Consider the following 20416-nt stretch of genomic DNA (forward strand, 5'->3'; position numbering starts at 1 on the left):
AGATAGGGACCAGGTGTGCTGCTTAGCATCCTGCAATGCACAGGACAGCCCCGCAAAGCAAAAAATTATCCAGGCCGATGTCAATGGTGCTGAGATTGAGAAACTCTGGACCAAATCTGGGTAAGCCGAGAAAGGCCTTGCAAAGAAAAAACAAAAGATGGGATTCAGGAAATTCATAGCTTTCTTAATCATGATAATGTGAGGAGAATATTAATATAGGCAGGTACTTAAAACCAAAGCTCTTACAGCATTTTGAGAGAAGCAATAGGAAAAGGGCTGTTCCTAGTTTCCCACATCGGAGCCTCCACAGCTGCAGCTCGGGTCCTTCAGTGATTATATTTTATGAACTCCAAACTGAGTGATCAAGGATTTCTTTTCCTTTCTTTCCTTTTTCTTTTTTTTTAAGATTTTATTTATTTTTTTGACAGAGAGGCACAGCGAGAGAGGGAGCACAAGCAGGGGGAGTGGGAGAGGGAGAAGCAGGCTCTCCGCCGAGCAGGGAGCCCGATGTGGGGCTCGATCCCGGGACCCTGGGACCATGACCTGAGCCGAAGGCAGACGCTTATCGACTGAGCCACCCAGGCGCCCCAAGGATTTCTTTTTCTGATTAGTGAATTTGTTTATATGAAATTCTTAAGTAGCCTGTATCCATACATTTATAGCAGTTCCCTTTTATTAAAAAGAACTATACTATGGAAACGACTTCAATATCCATCAATGGAGGGCTGCTAAAATGCGTTATGGTACATATATTTATATCAGAGTATCTGTGTATCCAGTAAAAATAATAAAGAAAAACAAAAATGGCAATATGACATGCTGTAAGGGATTTGTGTTAAAATCCTACAACAAAAATTTTTAAAGTAGAAGAATCGATTTAAAAATAGGCAAATTACCAATTACTGAAGCTGAGTGGAGGTTATATGAGAGGTTAAATTTTCTATACACTGAGTTTTGGGTCACCTGGGTGGCTCAATCGGTTAAACATCGGACTCTTGGTTTCGGCTCAGGCCATGATCTCAGGGTCGTGAGATCCCTCCCCAGGCCGGGCTCTCCACTCAGCATGGAGTATCCTTGAGATTCTCTCTCTCTCTTTGCTTCCCTCCCCGCCCCGCACCCCCGGCTTTCTCTCTCTCTCTTTCTAAAATCAAATAAATAAATAAAATCTTAAATTTCTTTTTTTTTATACACCAAGTTTTAAATTTCTGTGATAGAAAGAGTCAAAAGTAATCATTGCAAAGCACTCTATGTTCTTAGATGGAAATATCTCGAAGATACAACATGAACGGAAAGAAGGGAGGGACAGTATGAGAGGGCACGCAGTGGGGAAACGTTCTTATTTTTACATATGTAAGTAGTTAAGAAATTATAGAATAATACCTAAGAAATTAATGAAAGTGGTTACCCGGGGGCATGGATAGCGGAGTCAGTAACTGGAAAGATGGGGAATCAGGGTGGGAGCAAGACTTTTCAATGTGTGCCTTTTTGGACTTCTGGATTTTTCAGCCACGTGGATGTATTCCATATTCAAAAGCTTAAAGAATGGGAAATGCAAGTTCATCAGATAAAAATCAATCTGTTCTAAGAAATGTAGGACATATCGTTGCCACACTTACATTCCAGCCTTGAAAAGAACTCCTGCTACTTTCACAAATATTATCTCATTTATCTTCACAAAAACCCTGAAAAATTTGAAATGGGAACAGTGGAGTGAGGAAGCAAGAATTATAGTTTGATATAGGCCAGGCACATCATGTGAAATGGGAATTAGTCTTGTTCTCCCTGGTTCTTAGAAGTAGAAAAGAACCAAAGTGTAACATTAGAGAGAGAGAGAGAGAGAGAGAGGAGAGAATATTAGACTCAACAGAAAGAATTATCTAAGGTCATGTGTCTAAGGAGGGCTCCAAATATATCACCTTCTCTGTGTAATCTCCACACAAAATCTTGGTGGAGCATGCAATTCAACAAAAGTTTATTGAGCTTAGGCTGTGCTAGACCCAAAGGTAGACCGGAGTTGAAGATGAAAAAAACCACATTCTTAGATACAACTATCTCTGTAAGGGAGCGAGAGTTACCTGGCAGTATCTTAAAGGTTTAAAATGCCCACATCCTAAAGCCCAGAAATTTCATTTTATGGTGTCCACATGTGCAAAAAAGGCATATGCATAGGATAAGCTTTGCATCACTGTTTTCAACAGCCTGAGTTGGATATGACCTATGTGTCAATTAATAGGGATTGGCTAAATAAACTAGATAGTATTATATATCCATATTAGGAAATACCACAAAGCAATTTGGCAAAGGAAAATAAAAGACAATTTGGGAAAGCTACAGATAATAAAAGAATAGATTGCCAAGATATATGGTTGAGTTGAAAACAAAAGAAAAAGGAAGTTGAAGGTTGACCCATATCATAAGGTACAAATGAAATATTAAAAAAAAAACCTCCATATTTTCCGTGGGTACACATGCATATAGGAAATGTATAAGGAAAGGTCTGAAGGAAAAACAAAGTGATCAGTGTTCACTTCTAGGGATTGGGGAGAGGGATGGTGAAGCGATGGGGCTGTCAAAGGTACCTTTAGCCTTCTCTGTAGTATTTTTAACTTTGACAAAGCAAGTGAATTTATGGATCAGTTGTTTAGTGAAAATAGCTGTTTTCATACTTAAAAGCAGAGAAGAGGAAAAGGCAGCATCCTTGCTCAGCAGGCTCACAATCTTTTAAATGATGCATTAAAATATAATTCAATATGATCTGTGCAGCAATCAAATAACAATAGCTAACATTTGTTGAGTTCTTATTATGTGCCATGGGCTATCTATTAAATCATTTCATCCTGACCACAGCCCTAAAAGTAGGAACAATTATTACCCCTACTTTGCACGTATGATAACTGAGGCGCTGAGTGACTTGATCAAGCCCATAATACCAGTGAATACACAACAGGGATTTGAACACATATGCTTCTGACTCCAGAGTCCAGACTCTTAACCTGCATGCGATCTATGGCAGGACAGCGGGAAATGTTTGTGAACTTGAACGGGGGCCCTTGAGGGGGGGCGCACCCGTTATGGCAGACAGGGCTAGCCACATACACAATATTCATTTCCCCTTTCTTTTTCACTAAGAGAACCCTGACTTGGTGCTAGGTGTCCGAATTCATTTAAAACTCTCCCAGGCCCCTCTGCACATAGGGGCAGCCAGGTGCTGGCCGGTGAGATGCAAGCCGAGCCTGTTTGCAGGAGAGCCTGTTAAAGCAGCCAGGGTCACTCATAAGGGCCACATTGGCCTTTTGCCCTTCACCTCTGCTCCTTTTTCTTGCTTAGAATGCAGAAATAATCCTGGAGAGGCAAAAACCGTCTAAAAGGAGTTTGCTACATTATTTACATCCTGGAGCTGTTGCAGAGCCCAGGCACCTACCTCTGACTTCTTGTTGTGTGAGAAACATAAACCTCTTTTAGGTTAAGCTTGCAGTCAGGTTCCATGCTGACGAATGCAGTCTAAAGCACACATGGGGGTCTAGAGAGGCTCATTTGGGGGAAAGAACAAGATGCCTGAAAGGTCTCAGCCTCACCTGGCTTTGGAAATGTAAGAGATTGGCTGGTCGCTCCAAGTTCCCTGGGGACCACCGGGCCCAGGGCACGTGCCAGGAAAAGCCGGCCATCAGACAGAGCGTCCGTCCCCAAAGACACAGGGAAATGTGGAATGGAGCCAGGGGCTCCACGGGGCCTCAAATCCCCCTCAGCAAAAAGCACACAGGGCAGAAGGACAGTCCACTAGAGGAGAGCACCTGCAACTTGACTCCAGTGTTGAGAGCTATAGATCCCAGTCTACTTATAGCACCAGCAAGTTGTGCAGGGGGGAAGGGCAGGGCTCTGGCAGCTGCTTGTTTTGAACCTGCCTGGGCAGCTCCCGGAACATTTGTTTCAAAACCAGGCAAGGGTTGGGGGGGGGGACCTTTCGGGGGGGGGTGAGGGGAGAGGGGAAGGAGCTTGGGGAAAAGAAGAGAGGCACACACCCTGGAAACGGAGTAGTGAGGGCTGACTGTCTGAGGATTCTATTCCCCAAGGCAGTGCCCTGAGCCTGACCACCCCCAAGGGCCCGGCTTGTCCGAGTCTCAGCTCCAGCAGAGTTAGAGGCTGTCTGAAAGTCCAAGGGGGACAGAAAAAGAGCTGAAGAAGAGATAGGACTGTCAGTCACTGACTCTAAAGTGGGAGGAGCATTTTGAGAAAGAGTCAAGTGGGTGGAGCTCCTTAGAGAGGCCAGGGAGGATGGGGACATGAGGCAGATGGCCAGGGAGTGTAGGCAGCTGGGATTGACCATCCTTTCCTAACGTCTGTCAATGAAGCAACAAAAGGGCAGTGGCTTAACAACACGGTGCAAGGGAGGAAGGGAGGCCTATCTAGGCAAAGGAAGTAGCTGGTTGGACTGCAGGGGCCAAGCGAGCGGGGATGTTAGATTGGGGCAGGCTGTAGCCATGACCCTCTGCCACTCACCTCCCAGGGTGCCTGTTCTCCCTTTTGGCCGTTAGGGTCCTTCAATCTTTTTGGCTTTTAGGATCTCCCAGAGAATTTGAACTTCAACTAGAAAATCTTAAAACTCAAAACATTTGTCATGTCCAAAGACACAAAGTTATCATGGTAGATGCTGAGTAAAGGAGGGTAGTGTGATCCTTTAAGTGACTTTTATTGAAATGACATTTTATTTAAATGGTCATTCAAAGGACTCTACATAGAGCCAGCACTGGATAGAAACCTGAGAGTATTTTCCAATGACTAAAAAGAGGTCAGAAGCCTAGAACTTGAAAGTTAGAAAGGAATCTGGATCACCTAATCCAAAACCCCCTTAATTTACCAGTGAGAAGAAATGAAGGTCAGAAAAAGGAAGTGAGTCACGCAGCTGGTTTGGGGATCATGAAAGCAAATACACAGCACATATAGCAGGAACTTTGTACTTGTACATCCATTAATTCCTGTAAGTTTTGCATCAGCCCTAGACATAGATATTCTGACAGGCAAAGTAATTCGGCTGAGGTCACACAGAGACAGTCAAGAGAAGAACTGGGATTTGAACACACATAATCTTGCTCCAGAGACTCTGTGCTCTTGACCACTTCTCCCTTGCGTCCCTCAGCAACCTTTACTCCACTCTCCCAAGCTACCTCCACGGTGCCCCACCCCTCTACTTCCCTCCCATTCCCTCACCCCACCCCTTCCTTTCAATGTCCACAGAAGTCCTCACCTTGCTCCCAGCCTCTAAAGGAGGCAGGGTAGGAAGATGGTTTTCTCCAGTGTGAAAACGATGGTAAAGGGAGAATAAAAAGGACCTACCCGGCCACCATGGAGGCCAGAAAGGGGCTGAGGCACAAGCCAAAGAGGATCAGGGCCTACAGCCCCTCCTGGGTCTGAGGGGTGAACTGGCCTTCCTTTGGAGCTCTTGTAGCGTAGAGCATGGAGACTTGGTGAGGTGGGGAAGATGAGCCCCAGGAGGTGGTATGAAAAATTCTGATCATATGCATTTTTTAACATCCCATCCCCATCAATACAAAGGCTGATCTAGAATGAACCAGACTCATGTTGTTGCCTTTTCCCATATCTCCTAGGATCCAGGGAAATACAGCCATGATACAGAGGCCAGAGCACTGGGGATGGAGTTAGGAAACTAGGGTTCAAATTCTGCCTCTGCCTCTTTTTTTTTTTTTTAAAGATTTTATTTGACAGAGAGAGACACAGCGAGAGAGGGAACACAAGCAGGGGGAGCGGGAGAGGGAGAAGCAGGCTTCCCGCTGAGCAGGGAGCCCGATGCGGGGCTCGATCCCAGGACCCTGGGATCATGACCTGAGCCGTAGGCAGACGCTTAACGACTGGGCCACCCAGGCGCCCCCTGCCTCTGCCTCTTAACTAGCTGTGTGGCCTTAAGCAAATCACATTACTTCCTGGAATCTCAGCTTCTTGATCTCTTATGTAAGAATAACCTACCTCTCCCATAGCAGTGAGAATCAGATGGAAACTAGCTGCAACCAAGTGCTTGCCCAGCTCGAGCTTGGCAAATAGCCTTTGCAGACTGCCAAATCAGGAACATGGGAGCAATGGCAAGACTCTCAGATGGAGGATCTTAGGGGTAGAATCTGGTAGAAAGAGAGCCTTGGGCTATTTGATTTAAAGCTAGATTTGTAGAGCAAATACAGGGCTGGTTTTTTTTCTTTAGTTTTGTTTTACTTTGAATTCAAAATTCTGTTTTGTCATAACATAAGCTTCCCTATTAAGAAATGAATGTTAAATGTTTTTATTATAAAGTAATATATTTTCACGATTCAACACTTAGAAAATCTAGGAAAATCAACTTTTGTTCCACCATTTAATTTTCACATCTAACATATTTTTTTCCAGGTTTATCAAAGCATGCCTTTCTTTGTGTTGACTTTGGTAAGATGTTGATAAAAACTATCTAATTGGGTTTTATTTGCTCATAGGAGAAAATTGTAAATACAAATGGAGAGAGAGAGGAAAGAGAGACAGAGACAGGGAGAGAGAGGGAAGGAGGAAAATGGAGAAGAAGGGGTAGATTTATTTTAAGGAAATGGCTCACACTATTATGCAGGCTTAGCGAGTCTAAAACCTGATGGCGTAGGCCTGCAGGTTGGAGATTCAGGCAGAGTCGCAATTTGAGTCAAAGCAGAATTACTTCTTGCTCAGAGAAAGCCAGGCTTTGTTCCATTAAAAGCCATCATCTGATTGGATGAGGGTAAACTTTACTCAAAGTCCACCAATTTAAATGTTAACTTCATCCAAAAATACCTTCACAGAAACATCCAGAATAAGGTTGACCAGCTATCTGGGCACCATGGCTCAGCCGAGTTGATACATAAAACTAACAGTTTGTAAAAGCTTTTTATAAATAAAAGCTAAAAGGATCAAATGAACCTCTATAAATTGTTTCTCATACCATAATGGTATTTGTGCAAAGCTTTGAGGAAACCATGTCAGGTTTTCAACCTTGAGCATGGTCAGCTTAACTCCAAGAGTTTTCTAGTAGGTGGTGGTGGTGTGAGAGGTGGGTTTACTCTCTGGAGTTAGCAAGCACACTGCTTTTTTAGGTTGTAAGATGGGCGTGGGAGCAAGTAGATCTGATGGAAATTGAGGTGGGGGGTGGTTAAATCACATGACTTCCCTTGGTGGGGTCACTTGGCTTGAAGGGACCCAGCAGGACAATGGAATCCTGACAGTGTCTCTTAAGAAGAAAATGAAATGTCCCTGTCTGTTTCTCTAGATCAAGGCATTTGTTCTCCAGAAAGTCTGCAGGTCCAACCCTGCTGCTTTGACAAAGCTCCATACCCTCAGGAGAGGGCTTGAGGCAGCCACAAGGCAACAATGGAGAAAGGAAATTAAAACTCTGGCAACAGGGAGAAAGACTTCAGGCCAAGGAGAGGATGGGAATTGGAGCCATGAGCTCTACTATTTCTATCTTTTCAGAGATTACCAGTCTGGCTGGCAGGTGTCTCTATCAAGAGAAATTTACAGAGCATGAGAGCCAGTAGGTCATATGGGTCTGAGGAAGGCACGGCCCCACCCCTGCCCCACCTCCTAACACATCCCCAGCAACCTCCGTCATCAGCAACCTTAGTCATCCCCAGCCTAAGATAGAGATGTCCTGGAGCCTTAGCAGGAAAGGTCAGTTGATTTAAATAGCTATGGCATCCACAGCAACTTTCCTGGCCTAAGAAAGGAAACCCAATCCATGGGAGATGATGTGCCCATGGCTCTACCTATGGTGCGGGTGGACAGAGGGCGGGCCTGACAAGCAATCGTTAGACATTTGCTGTGTTCCCTACTAGTGTGCTTTGGCACGTCCACATGGTGGCCTGACTTAATCCTGAGGGCTGTACATCATTACAATCATGTTATAGGTGATGAAAAATCTCAGCAAGATTAAGTGACTTGCCCAAAGATAATAGGATTAGACACCTCTCCTTCACTAAGTGTTGTAGACTCAGTGCCATGACGCTAAAAAGTACAGACTATTTTTCTCGAAAGATCACAAATGCATGATTTTTTTAAAACCCCAAACTGTGGGGAAAAACAACCAAAAGCAATTCTTTCCTACCCCTGTCTCAAGTTAAGTCACTACCATTAGTACTTGTAAGTTTTTCCAGGAATAGTTTATAAATATAAACGTATAAATTTGTGTGTCTGTGAGTGTGTCTGTTACATGCACACACACACACAAATGGTAGAATACAGTATGCTATTTTGCACCTTGCTTTTTCACTTAACAATATAGCTCCTATTTCCCTATCCGTACAAATAGACCTCCTTCATTCTTGTTAACAACTGCATAATATATATGGGTGGGCCATATTTTTCTAACCAATTGGTTCCAATAGTTTGCTAATATAAACAATGGGGGAATGATCCTTCCTGTACATGTCTTTAGGCACATATGGAAGCATGTACATTCCTAGAAAGAGAATGCTGGGTGTCCAAAGGATATGTGCATTAGAAATAATGATTTAAACTGCCAAACTGCCCTCTCAAAAGGATGTTCTAATTCATACTTCCACTAGCAATGTCTACAAGACTGCCAGTGATTCCCCCAACCCGCCAGAAAGGTCCAGAATCTCTTTCTATGCTGTATCTGACAGAACCAGTGCCCAGACCCAAGACTTCTGGTTTTAAGTCTAGTGTTTATTTTTACTTTTATGCAAAAGTTGACTTCCACACAGACATGGTCTAAAAGAGGTGGGAGAAAGTCAGAATTTAGATGAAATAGAAGGGATACTGTCTCTACCTAGCTTAGCTCCTAGGAGTAAAGAAAGCAATCCAAACTTGTGAACAAATCACTAAACAACCTAGGCTCCAATGACCAGCTTTATTTCTGAGCCTCATAGCCCAGAGCAGACATAGAGTTACTTGAAAACATTACCTTGTCTCTGCTGGGTCTCCTGGGCTTATCTGGGGGCAATGTTTCACCATGTGGACCCAGGAAGCTTTGCCTTCCTTCCCCGGTCTCTGAGGATGATGGCCATTCTACTCATGTTGATTCTACTGGTTTGTGTGATGAAGGTGCCCACAGCATTTCCTTGATTCATATCATAAAAATGGGACATTTCTATGAAGACATCTTAAATAATTCTTAAAAGATTTTACTTGGGATGCAATTATAGGAAAGTGAGCATCTTTAGAAATACCATGACCAATATGTAGTAGCAGGAAAAACTCTGCTTAGCCCTCTATGGATGTTGTATCGTTAATCCTAACAATAACCTTTTAATGCTCTGTTAATCCCATTCTACTGATGAGAAAAATAAGGCACAGAGAGAGAGAGTAAATCACAATATCACAAAATAGTTAAATAATGGGACCAACAACTAATCTTCCATCAAATTCCACATCCCCAAATCTTTCTAGTACATCATATTGAAGTATAATTGAATAACACTTATTATTGCAAGGAATACAGATAATGAATGCACAAATAGATTAGCTTGGTAGATTGGTACAATAGATTGGTAATGTTATGCCGACTATGATACTTATGATGAAAGAAACCCTAAGACTGACATGATGGAATAAACAGAGGACAGAGTGAGGCTTTAGAAAGTGCAGTCAGTGAAGCCTTCTCTGGAAAGGTGGCAGTGAGCTGAGACCCGGAGGATCAGACAGCTCTGCTTGGAAATGGGGAAGATGCTTTTCTGACTGAGGAAATAACACACTCAACGATCACCATCTTGGTGTGTTCACAGACCAGAGAGTGGGACAGTAGGACTGAACACAGGGAGGAAGGGCACTCTGGCCTGAAATGAAATCAGAAGAGCAGAAAGAGTGCGGATCAATGCAGAGCCTAACAGACAGCAGAATGGAGCTCACATTTCATTGCAACAGCAATGGGAAACCATTTGAAAAGTTTTAGAAGAGATAGGACATCATCTGATTTAGGTTTTTGAAAGATTACTCTGGTTGCTGTTGGGAAATAAATTACTTGGAGCTCAGAGTTGAAGGAGAGAGGCCATTTGCGAGGCTAAAGTTGAAGGACAAGTAAGAGATGTAATGATTCGGGCTGGGAATGTGATGGTGGAGGGAGGTGAATAATAATGGAAGGATTCGAAATATATTTGTAAATAAAAAGTACAGATTTGCTGAGGGATAAGACTGGAAGAGAGCATGTCATGAATGAAAAGGAAGAACAAAAATTAATGACTAGGTTTGGGGCAAGAATGGATGGTGCCAGAGAGACGGGGAGGAAGAGTCTTGGAAAGGGTGCTTTGAAATAAAAAGCTTCATACTGGTCATTTATAAGTTTTAGGTTCCTAGTAGCCAGCCAACTGAGTTATCAAGTATGGAGTTGGATACAGAAGTCTAGAGCCCAGAGGAGAGAAAAATTGGGGCACAGAGGCTGAGGGTTACCTGGGCGGAGATGTACGTTTCAAAAGTCTAGGACAGAGCCCTAGAAACTCTCTAAAATGCAGAGGTTGAAGCCAGTCAAGGCGGGGAGGAGCCAGTGAGGGAGACAGAAAAGGAAAGGATGTGAGACGTGGGAGATAAGGAGGGGCCAAGAACACACAGAGGTATCTGCAAATCCAGAGTTCTGGATTCATACATCCAATTGGCCCAGAAGGAAAGCATTGTCCTGAAGGTTTTGGTAAAGGCAATGAGCTGGAGGGCCGATGCAGAGAATAAGTTAGGACTAGTACCAGAGAGCCCAGTGGAAGGGTCAGACGTGGAGAAAGGGGGGAATGAATGGGTCCACACTAGGGGATGTGCGGAGAGTGCGGACATGAGAGACTTTGTGATAAAGGCTAAGGTTTGAAATTCTAGCTGGTTTGAGAAAAATAGAGATGTGGGCTTGATGGAATTAGTGTAGGATAATCAGTTCAAAGTAGGGTCCAGAATCATCAATGCCTGTGGGAGCAGACTAGGCTTTGTAGCGACAAACCCCCTTGTGCAGCTTGAGGTATTATAAGCTTGACTTTACGAGAATGGACAATTAATCTTGCTGAATTCAAGTAAACTGATGCCAGGTAGAGAGTGAACTCAGGTCCCTGGAGACCCAAGTCATGGCTTTGCTCAGCCCTCTAAAGCCAATAGGTATTTCCTGAGGTCGATTTGGGATGGTTCTTACAAATATATACTCCTCTCCCTCCTCTGGAGATTACTATGTAGTTAGCTTTAGGGTGAGGTCCCTGACTCTGTAAGTTTACAATTTGTCCCCATTACCGCAGTTGTGAGAAGACGATAGTGCTAGGAGCACAGAACCCTTTGGTTAGTTTGGAATTTTAGAAGACCATCTTGTATATGGTTGCAAAATTTGAGGAAAAGGTGGCACAGAAGTGAAAAGTTAGTTATAGCTTAGACTAATGTCTCCCTGCCGATTAAAAACAAACAGCATGCAAGTAAGTCCTTTGCCTTTTTGGAAGAGCAACGTTTATATGGTCAAAGACTACACCCACTGTAAAGTAATTTGCCACTTCCACATCTAGAAAGCATCCTCTGAGGGACCTCGGGGACGTCACACTTACTTTCCATGTTCCTTTCTTCACTGAACTTCCTTTCCACCTGCCTTTTAGGGATATCCTAAGAATGCAAGAGGTTGCCTGCTAGTAGGACCACCTCCTAATACCTAGATGTGAGGAACCAAGTTAACTGTGAGAATCATAGTGGAAAATGCATGCTGCTGGTTTTCCTTCTTCATGCATGGGGTCATTTTAGTCCCTGGTTGCAGTTGCTGAAGAACACAACAGGGGCACCTGGGTGGCTCAGTCGTTAAGCGTCTATCTTCTGCTCAGGTCACGATCCCAGGGTCTTGGGATCGAGTCCTGCATCGGGCTCCCTGCTCAGTGGGAAGCCTGCTTCTCCCTCTCCCATTCCTCCTGCTTGTGTTCCCTCTCTTGCTGTCTCTGTCAAATGAATAAATAAAAATCTTTTAAAAAAATAAAAATAAAATTCTATGAAGAACACAACTGAGTCGTCATTGTTACACTTCAGTCTTTTCAGACCACACAAGACAGCTAAGTGGATATGACATATTCCCTTCAGGATCTTTCTCTGTCCCCTCCTCTCTCCATCCCAGTGCCAGGTTGCTTCCCAGTTAGTGTTAAAATAAAGATATACATTGGGAGATTGCACTTTGTAAGGGAGAAGAAGAAAGCGTCAGGAAGGCAAACACCTTATCGGCTTCAGAAATGCTCTCTCCTGGGAGACATGAAGACAAAGGAGCAGGCACCGAGAACACCAGCTCTCAAACAAAACTGTGGCCATGTCACAAAAAAAAGGTAAGACGAAAAGTAAGGGACCTGTGACTCTTGTATCTCTTGTCTAAGAAATGTACCTTGATGCCACACTGCACAAGTTTCAGAGAACTTTCAACTGACTCTGTCCTCACAGCCACGGGCCAGTTCTCACTGCCACGTTCAAGATGAGCAAACAGACTGAGCCCTGGCAAACTGTGGAATTAGGTTGCTTGGGGTCAGGTCCTGACTCTGCTTCTTACTAGTGTGCGGCCCTTGGCCAGTCACTTCATCTTTCAGTACCTCAGCCTTCTTCTCTGTAAAATGGGAGTAATAAGAGTAAGGCAGCTACAGATGGCTGTTGTACAGTGAAATGAGTCAATAGCACCTGACATGCAGTAATTACCGATGCAGGATAAAATCTTTATCTTCATCTTTATCTTTACAGATAAAGTCTTTCCTGGTACAGCGTTTTTGTTTTTGTTTTTTTAAGATTTTTATTTATTTATTTGTCAGAGAGACAGGGAACACAAGCAGCGGGAGTGGGAAAGGGAGAAGCAGGCTTCCCGCAGAGCAGGAAGCCCGACGCGGGGCTCGATCCCAGGACCCGGGGATCATGACCTGAACTGAAGGCAGCCCCTTAACCGACTGAGCCACCCAGGCATCCCTGATACAGATTTTTGTAGAGTTTATAATTTTTTAAAGCAGATGCTCAAAAGGTAGAAGAGGAAGAAAGATGAGCAGCTCAGATCCATAAGAACTCATCTACTCGTTCGAAAACATTGATTGGGTATTTTCCCAGATACTGGATAGACTTCAGGTGCCAAAGATAGGGTAGAGAGCTCTGAATTAATTCAAAATGATGTTTTGTGGGTGTAAATTCAGAACCCTTTACCCTAACTTTGGCACCTGCTCTTCCTGTCTATCCAAGTTCCTGGGAGTGGGCTATCACCTTCTGAAATACAACAAAGGAGGAATGCGTCAGGTCTCCAGCTCCCTTTGGAGCTTCCCCACTCGCCAGCAAGCATGGCACGGTGATGGAGGCTCAGGAATGGAGACAAGGTCACCCCTGTGTGTATTCCCACAAGAACAATCAGTGCTCCGCTGTGCCAGGGGCTGCGGCCTCCAACGGAGACACCAGTGGGCCCCGGGGTGACGCCTGCAGGCAGCTGGCCCTCAGCGAGATCCTCCGCAGATTGCAAACCCAGGGAGGCCTCTGGCACAGCTAAAATGAGGCGGGGAGAACTTCACAGGTAGCATACGCTGTCACTGGAGACCAAGAACATATGAACAGGTGGTCAAAATTAAACGGCCTCCCTCTGTCTCCACCCTCCCATCCCTTTGTCCTCTCTCTCTTCTCTTTCTCCCTTCTTGCTCTTTCCTCATTCTCTCTCCATTTCTTTGTTCTTCTCCTCCCCTTCTGTTGTGACCCCTAAGTTGGCTCAGCGTCACTGTTCCAGATCTTACATAATGTGGCTTATGAAAGCAAAATAACCCTGCCGCCTGCCGCCTGCCGTGCCAGGCTGGGCGAGACCCAGAACGAACAGAAACACCTGGTGCTCTCGGACTTTCTGGGACGGTTCGCAAGGCGGGGCAGCGGCCCCGGGATCACGGGCCCTGAGGGCACCGGACCCCTGAGCCTCTCCCAAGGTGCACTGCGCCAGGTGTTGGCGTTTCCCGATCTGCTAAAAGGCAAAGAACAGGCCAGAGACAAGGGCGGGTGGCGGCGGAGTGGCTGTTGGTAAGGGGAGACCCGATGGTTGACTCACAGGCGGGGGACAAGGGTCTTCCATCCTTTCCACCCTCGGTGACTGCCTAGTCCGCATCTCTCCTTAAAAACTGCATGATCCACATCAGTTTAGTGGGCCCTGGAAGTGTTTCTTGCCTTTCCAATGGTTGTGTAGACAAAAGGGCAGGGCCAGACCGGTATTTTGAAGTGTCCTAAAATGGCTTATGATAACCTTGTCCTCCGGGGGATGTCCCTGGCTTCCCACATCCTGATTATTCGAGCGGAAATATTAATTGGGCCCCTTTAGGTTCCCTCCAGGGAACCCTGTGGCAAGAATAAAGAAGTCTTTTGGGGTTTCTGAGTTTATATTCTTTCCGCTGAGGATTTGTTTTTCTTCCATAAGTATCAGAAGAAGGGTTGGTTCATGGAGTTTTTTGTTTTGTTTTATTTTGGCTTTGGGATTAGAGAAGGGTTAGCCTAGGATAAGGAGGGAATCAATCACATTGTGTGTATATGTCTTCTCCCAACCCTTTAATCCAGGTGAAATGTCGTTACAATGACTCTCAAGTGCATCTCTGATGGGCAGCTGTGTCACAGAGAAGCATGCAGGCACGGGCTTGCGGTGGGTCTAATGTGAAGGCAGTTGTTGCAAGTGGTTTGGGAAGGCCAAAGAAATGTCCAGGATAGCCATATACTTGATATGCATAAACACACTCTTTGGGGCTTTTTTGGTCCCTGTAGCCATTTGTCTCTTTGTTCCTGCCTGCTCCAGGTTCCCTCAATGGCTCCCAGAGGACCCTCCTGCTCTTTGAGATGGAGAAAGGGAGAGAAGTAGTCAACATTATCCCTCACATCCAATGAAGTGCCAACAATGTACTGGAAATCCTTGATCCCACTCTTTGACAAACAAAAGGGCGTAATGAAGAACAAGAGTCAGAGGAAAGAAACCGGAAAGCTTAAATAAAAGACTTTCTCCCTAGGATAAAAGTTGACTCTTTACTACTGCCTCAGAGCCAAAGTTGACAAGGGAGGGTGGGAGCAAGAGTCGATTGTGGTGAATTTTAAAATTTACCCACAAATTCTTTGATACACATCTCCTCAAGAGGTGGAGCTTTTCCTTCCTCTAAGTGTGGACTGAATTTAGTGACTCCCTTCTAGCATATAGAGTATGGCAAAAAGTGATGGGCTAGCACTTCTAAGATTAGGTTATAAAGGGCGCCTGGGTGGCTTGGTTGGTTGAGCGACTGCCTTCGGCTCAGGTCATGATCCTGGAGTCCCGGGATTGAGTCCCGCATCGGGCTCCCTGCTCGGCGGGGAGTCTGCTTCTCCCTCTGACCCTCTTCCATCTCGTGCTCTCTGTCTCTCATTCTCTCTCTCTCAAATAAATAAATAAATAAAATCTTAAAAAAAAAAGATTAGGTTATAAAAAGACTGTGGCTTCCATATACTTCTTTTCTCTCTCTTTCTCTCTCCCTCTCTGATTTGCTTTCTTGATTCATTCACTCTGGGGCAAGACACGTCCTGAGCAGCGCTATGAAGAAGTTCACGTGGCAAGGAACTGAACCCTCCTGCCAACAGTCATGTGAAACATGATCTGCAGTTCTAATCAAATCTTCATGGGTTGCAGTCCTGCCAGTTTAACTGCAACCTCCAAAGAAACTCTGAGGCAGAACCATCCAGCTAAGTCACTCCCAGATTCCTGGCCCTAGGAAACTATATGAAATCACAAATATTTGCTGTTTCAAGGAACCACATTTTGGGGTAATTTGTTATGCAATCCCAGATAACACACTTAGGGTGCTTTCAAATGATAGGCATCCCTCAGGGATGGAGAGCACTGGGCCGAGCCACCTAGGGAAGATTCCTACCCAGCTTTAGAATGCCTCTACATGAAGCTGGAGTCTTTGAACAGAGAAATGATTCTCTCTAACCTGGAAGAAATGACTTAGGGTTAAATATTCCTATTAGTACTCATACTAAAATGTCACCTCATAATTTTCTCCCCAAAGAAACGCTGTATTAAGATATGGCTTGGTCATTTCTTTCAGACTTCTCTAACATATCTGACTTTCTGAGTTCAGCTGAGAACGTTGATGGCAAATAAGTAATCATAAACTGGAAGATCACTCCCATCCTCCAAGAAAGCAAATTTAAGACTGAACTGCTTTATTTCAGTTTTGGAGATGATAGTTCATAGCACAGAATTCTAAATCTGGAAGGAATCTCATCCCTTCCTTAAGAGAAGAAAATAACCTGGAAGACTCAGCTGCTACTAGGATATAGCAATTGGGGCGATCACCCCAAAAGGCTCTGCATTTTGGAAGAGGGAGAAGACATTTCTGGACCAGGTACTTTGGGATTAACTGCAGCAGTGGGGCAACTCATACACAAGCCATTAGCACCTAAGAGTGATGCTTGTGAATAAACTGCCCCCTACCCTGCCCCAGGCTTTTATCCACTTCCCCTAGCCGGTGATATTGGTAGTGACTTTTCTCTAATTATCTAATTCAATAAACATTTACTGAAGGCTTACTTGGCTAAGTACCTATAGTGGGCTAGGTCATAATATAGTTATATAAAAATGTTTCCAAGTCGGCGGTTCTGGATCCTAAGCCCATCTAGGAATGAGTCTGGTGGTAGGTTCTTTGGGGAGAATTCCAATATGTTAATTTTATGACCTCTTCTAAAGAAAGACCTGAAGAAGTAGATACGCCTACAGTACTGTCTCTCTAAACTTAGTTCCTAACAAATCACAGATTCCTTCCCAGAGACAAGTGTTCATTTCTTCCAAACAAAAAACAATCCTCCTCTCTCCCCTCTACCAATATAATACTGTACTTCTGTATACATAACATTATTTGAGTTATCGAAACAGCTTGCAAAATCATTTGAGGGTAAGCTAGTATACGTAGTGATAGGACCAGAAGTCCCATATTGCTTGGTGATGCCAATGACATTCTTTTACCTGTAAGAAGAGGAGGGCATAAGAGAAAGAGAACAATTTCCATTGATTTGATCCCTTCATTCATGTGCTTGCACCAAAATACCCCAAATAGTGCCTATCAAATTTTGGAGGTATCTTGAATGCCTCTTCCATTTAATGTCAATATAATAGACGTATAATAGTTACAAGGAAGAAGTTACTCTGAACTTTTACTGAAAGGCAAACGCAGAAAGTCTTCCAGGCAGAGTTTAGATTCGTGAGCACATGCCTGCTGGAGGGAAGTGCACAGGTCTGCCGACAAGGCCACAGATAAGGTGCAGGAGCTGAGCACACTGAGACAAGCTGCCATCTCAAGACAATGCAAGTAACTCAACCTGAGACCCATGAGAAAGAGGACAATTTGCTGAGGTCCAGGGCCCCCAGAAAACAACTCATGAAATGGCAGTAGGAACCACACCAGCACTCCTCGGTAAAGCGGCACTAGGACAACAGCTCCTGACATCAGAGGGCTCTGGGCAGTGCACCATAGACAAATACTTCTAAGTTGACAGTGCCTGAAAATCTCCTACCCATGAAGCAGAGAAAGGGCTGGTGGCGGAATCATGCCTGAAGACTTAGGGCCGGCCGGCCTGCTCCTAGTGACAGCTTATCAGCCCAGTGAATTCTCCTGAGGGTGGGCTCCTTCTAGAAGAGATACTCCCAAGTTCCTGTCTCCTTCATAAGATGCTGTATCTTGGGGAACAGGTTCATGTAGGGTGCCTGTATTGCGTGTCTCACGTGTACATATATGCATGTCCAAATATGGTGTATGCCTGTCACAGGCTATGTGAATGTGCGTTTATCTGCATATCGTAAAATCAAGTATGACATTTTCTTAAATGAGTGGTTGGTGATTGAGCTGAAAGCTATAAAACGGCAGGGCTCTCGTCAGCTCAAATCTGTTTACAGTTGCAATTTACCTGAAGCCTTTGGACTTACATAATGAATTGCCACTTACTCATAAAGCAACACAAGGCTCTTGGCAGCCTGACTCCAGCCAGAGTGAACCAAGCCAGCCGTCGTTTAAGGTCACTAAAACAGAACTTAATTTCAGTGCCATGACCTGGGTTAGAACACCCCCAGACCACTAGAGACCTCATGGGTTCGATGTCACCAATAGAGCCAAAGGCTTAGAACTCACAAAACGGATACTTAAAAATAATTAATTAAGCAAGTCCTTCAGGCACCATGACAGGACTGGGATATAGTGCTGAGAAAACCAGGACCCCTGCCTTCCTGAAGTTTATAATCAAAACGTCCTGTTGAGGGATGGGCTTTCTTTAGGATAGCAAGTCACTTTCTAGACTTGACTTTATTGGCGTGAGGGCCGAGCAATAGCTAGAATTAGCTAAGAGAAGCCTGTGGTGAGATAGCTGAAGTCTTGGTGCCACAAGTGTATTCAGGAACTTCCATACTCCTGTGTGATCCTACCCAGGAGCACAGATCCGGCTTGTTAAATGGCCCCAATGTGACCATCCAAGGACTGCCATGGAATCCTCCATTTGCTCCCTGACATTCCTCTATTAGCCTGTGCCATCATTTAGTTCCTAGCCAGTAACTGGCAGGATGATATCAAGGAAACTTCATGTTTAAAATGGAGAACTCCTTTTGTGAACACTGGCCTGTCTCTTTAAGGCTGCAGGCTTGGCCGCCATTCTGCTTAATCTATCACTGATAACTTATCAGGTAACCCAGTGTCTGTGAAATGAGCTATAAAAAAAAACAACAAAAAACAAAAAACAAAAAAACCTTAGAAACACAAGGGGATTGCCCTACGACCTGTGGGTCCAAGCTAATTCTAGGTGCGAGGGTAGAGAAGGAAATAAACTCATTTCCAGCTAAGTCTGATCACATTAATTTAGAATTCCTTTTCATGTAATCTTTGCTGGGGAACTCTGCTCAGGCCACTGCCTTGATCTCGTGCTTGTGCTGCAGATGACATCTCCTCCTCCTCCTCCCCCCTCCCCCAACCCCAGGGACTGCAAGGGGTACTCCAGAGAAGGGAAGCCAATTTCAGCTGGGAAGAGGGAAGTACAGCTTCAATAGAAAGAACACCCCACAATTTATCAGCAAAACCAGGAGAATGCTGAGTGACAGAGGGCACTCTTAATAATCATGCTGAAATAACCAATATAAACTGGGATCATACCCAGCAAACCAGTAAGATCATCCTACTTTGAAAATGTGGGGAGCCAACCTTCCTAGGCAAACAAACAAAACATGAGTATCTAAGATTGGTTACAATTAGAGCAAAATAGGGGCGTCTGGGTGGCTCAGTTGGTTAAGCAACTGCCTTCGGCTCAGGTCATGATCCTGGAGTCCCGGGATCGAGTCCCACATCGGGCTCCCTGCTCAGCAGGAAGTCTGCTTCTCCCTCTGACCCTCTTCCTTCTCGTGCTCTCTATCTCTCATTCTCTCTCTCTCAAATAAATAAATAAAATCTTTAAAAAAAAATTAAAAAAAAAATTAGAGCAAAATACACACTTGCCTGAAGAAAATGGTGATCTCTAAGTTTGCTGTGACAGGACCCACCTACTTCCAAACTGATAGAGGACAGTACCTTTTAAAGACAGTAATTACTATTGCACACAATACCTGGCACATTAGGTTAAAGCGTTGGATGACTAGTGCTTTTGGCTAGAGGTACATGCACAGCACTATGGAGAAGGGCGCTCTTACCTGGCCTGGCATGGACATGAACTAAGGTAGGAATAAACCAGGTGAGGTGGGAGAACTAACTTCCAGGTAAAATGACCAAGAACAAGGGCACAGAGGTGTCACCTGGAGCTTTTGGGGGAATCCTGAGCAGCTCATTGGGCTAGTGCCAGGAAAGGCACGTCCAAGGCCTATCTGGGCTAGCTGGCCCTGAACACAGCCAGCCTCGGAAGGTTTCAAACACGGTAGCCACAGGGTCAACATGTGCTGTTTAGAAGAACCACTGGCAGGTGGGTAAGGATGAAATCAAGGCCAGGAGGGAGGGGCGCCTGCCTTCCGCTCAGGTCATGATCTCAGGGTCCTGGGATCGAGCCCTACGTCGGGCTCCCTGCTCTGTGGGAAGCCTCTTCTCCCTCTGCCTCTCCCCCTACGTGTGCTCTCTGTATCTCTGTGTCCCAAATGATTAAATAAAATATTAAAAAAAAAAAATCTTCCCCATAAAAAAAAAAAAAAAAAAACACCAGTAGGGTTACTAAGAAGCCTTTGAAATATTTCCGGCTGCTATAAAATTAAGCCAGAGGAGTGCTGAAGACAATGTTACAGCATTGTAGATCAAAGCCAAGCTCTGGAGCACAAGGAGGGGAGGGTTGGGGTTTGTACCCTCCTACTAAACTCTAGGGCTGGGATATGCCTTCATCCTGAGATTCCAAACACCCAAAGAACAGGGAAGAGCTGGTTGGCAACGTGACTCAGGATAGATTTTTAAAAATTCCTAGAACAAGTAAACTTGAGCTTCCTCTGTCTCTTAAAAAAAAAAAAAATTCC

This window comes from Eumetopias jubatus, unplaced genomic scaffold (assembly GCF_037043125.1).
Source record: "Eumetopias jubatus isolate StellerSeaLion01/CBP00866 unplaced genomic scaffold, mEumJub1_p1.0 scaffold_12, whole genome shotgun sequence".
Classification (NCBI taxonomy): Eukaryota; Metazoa; Chordata; class Mammalia; order Carnivora; family Otariidae; genus Eumetopias; species Eumetopias jubatus.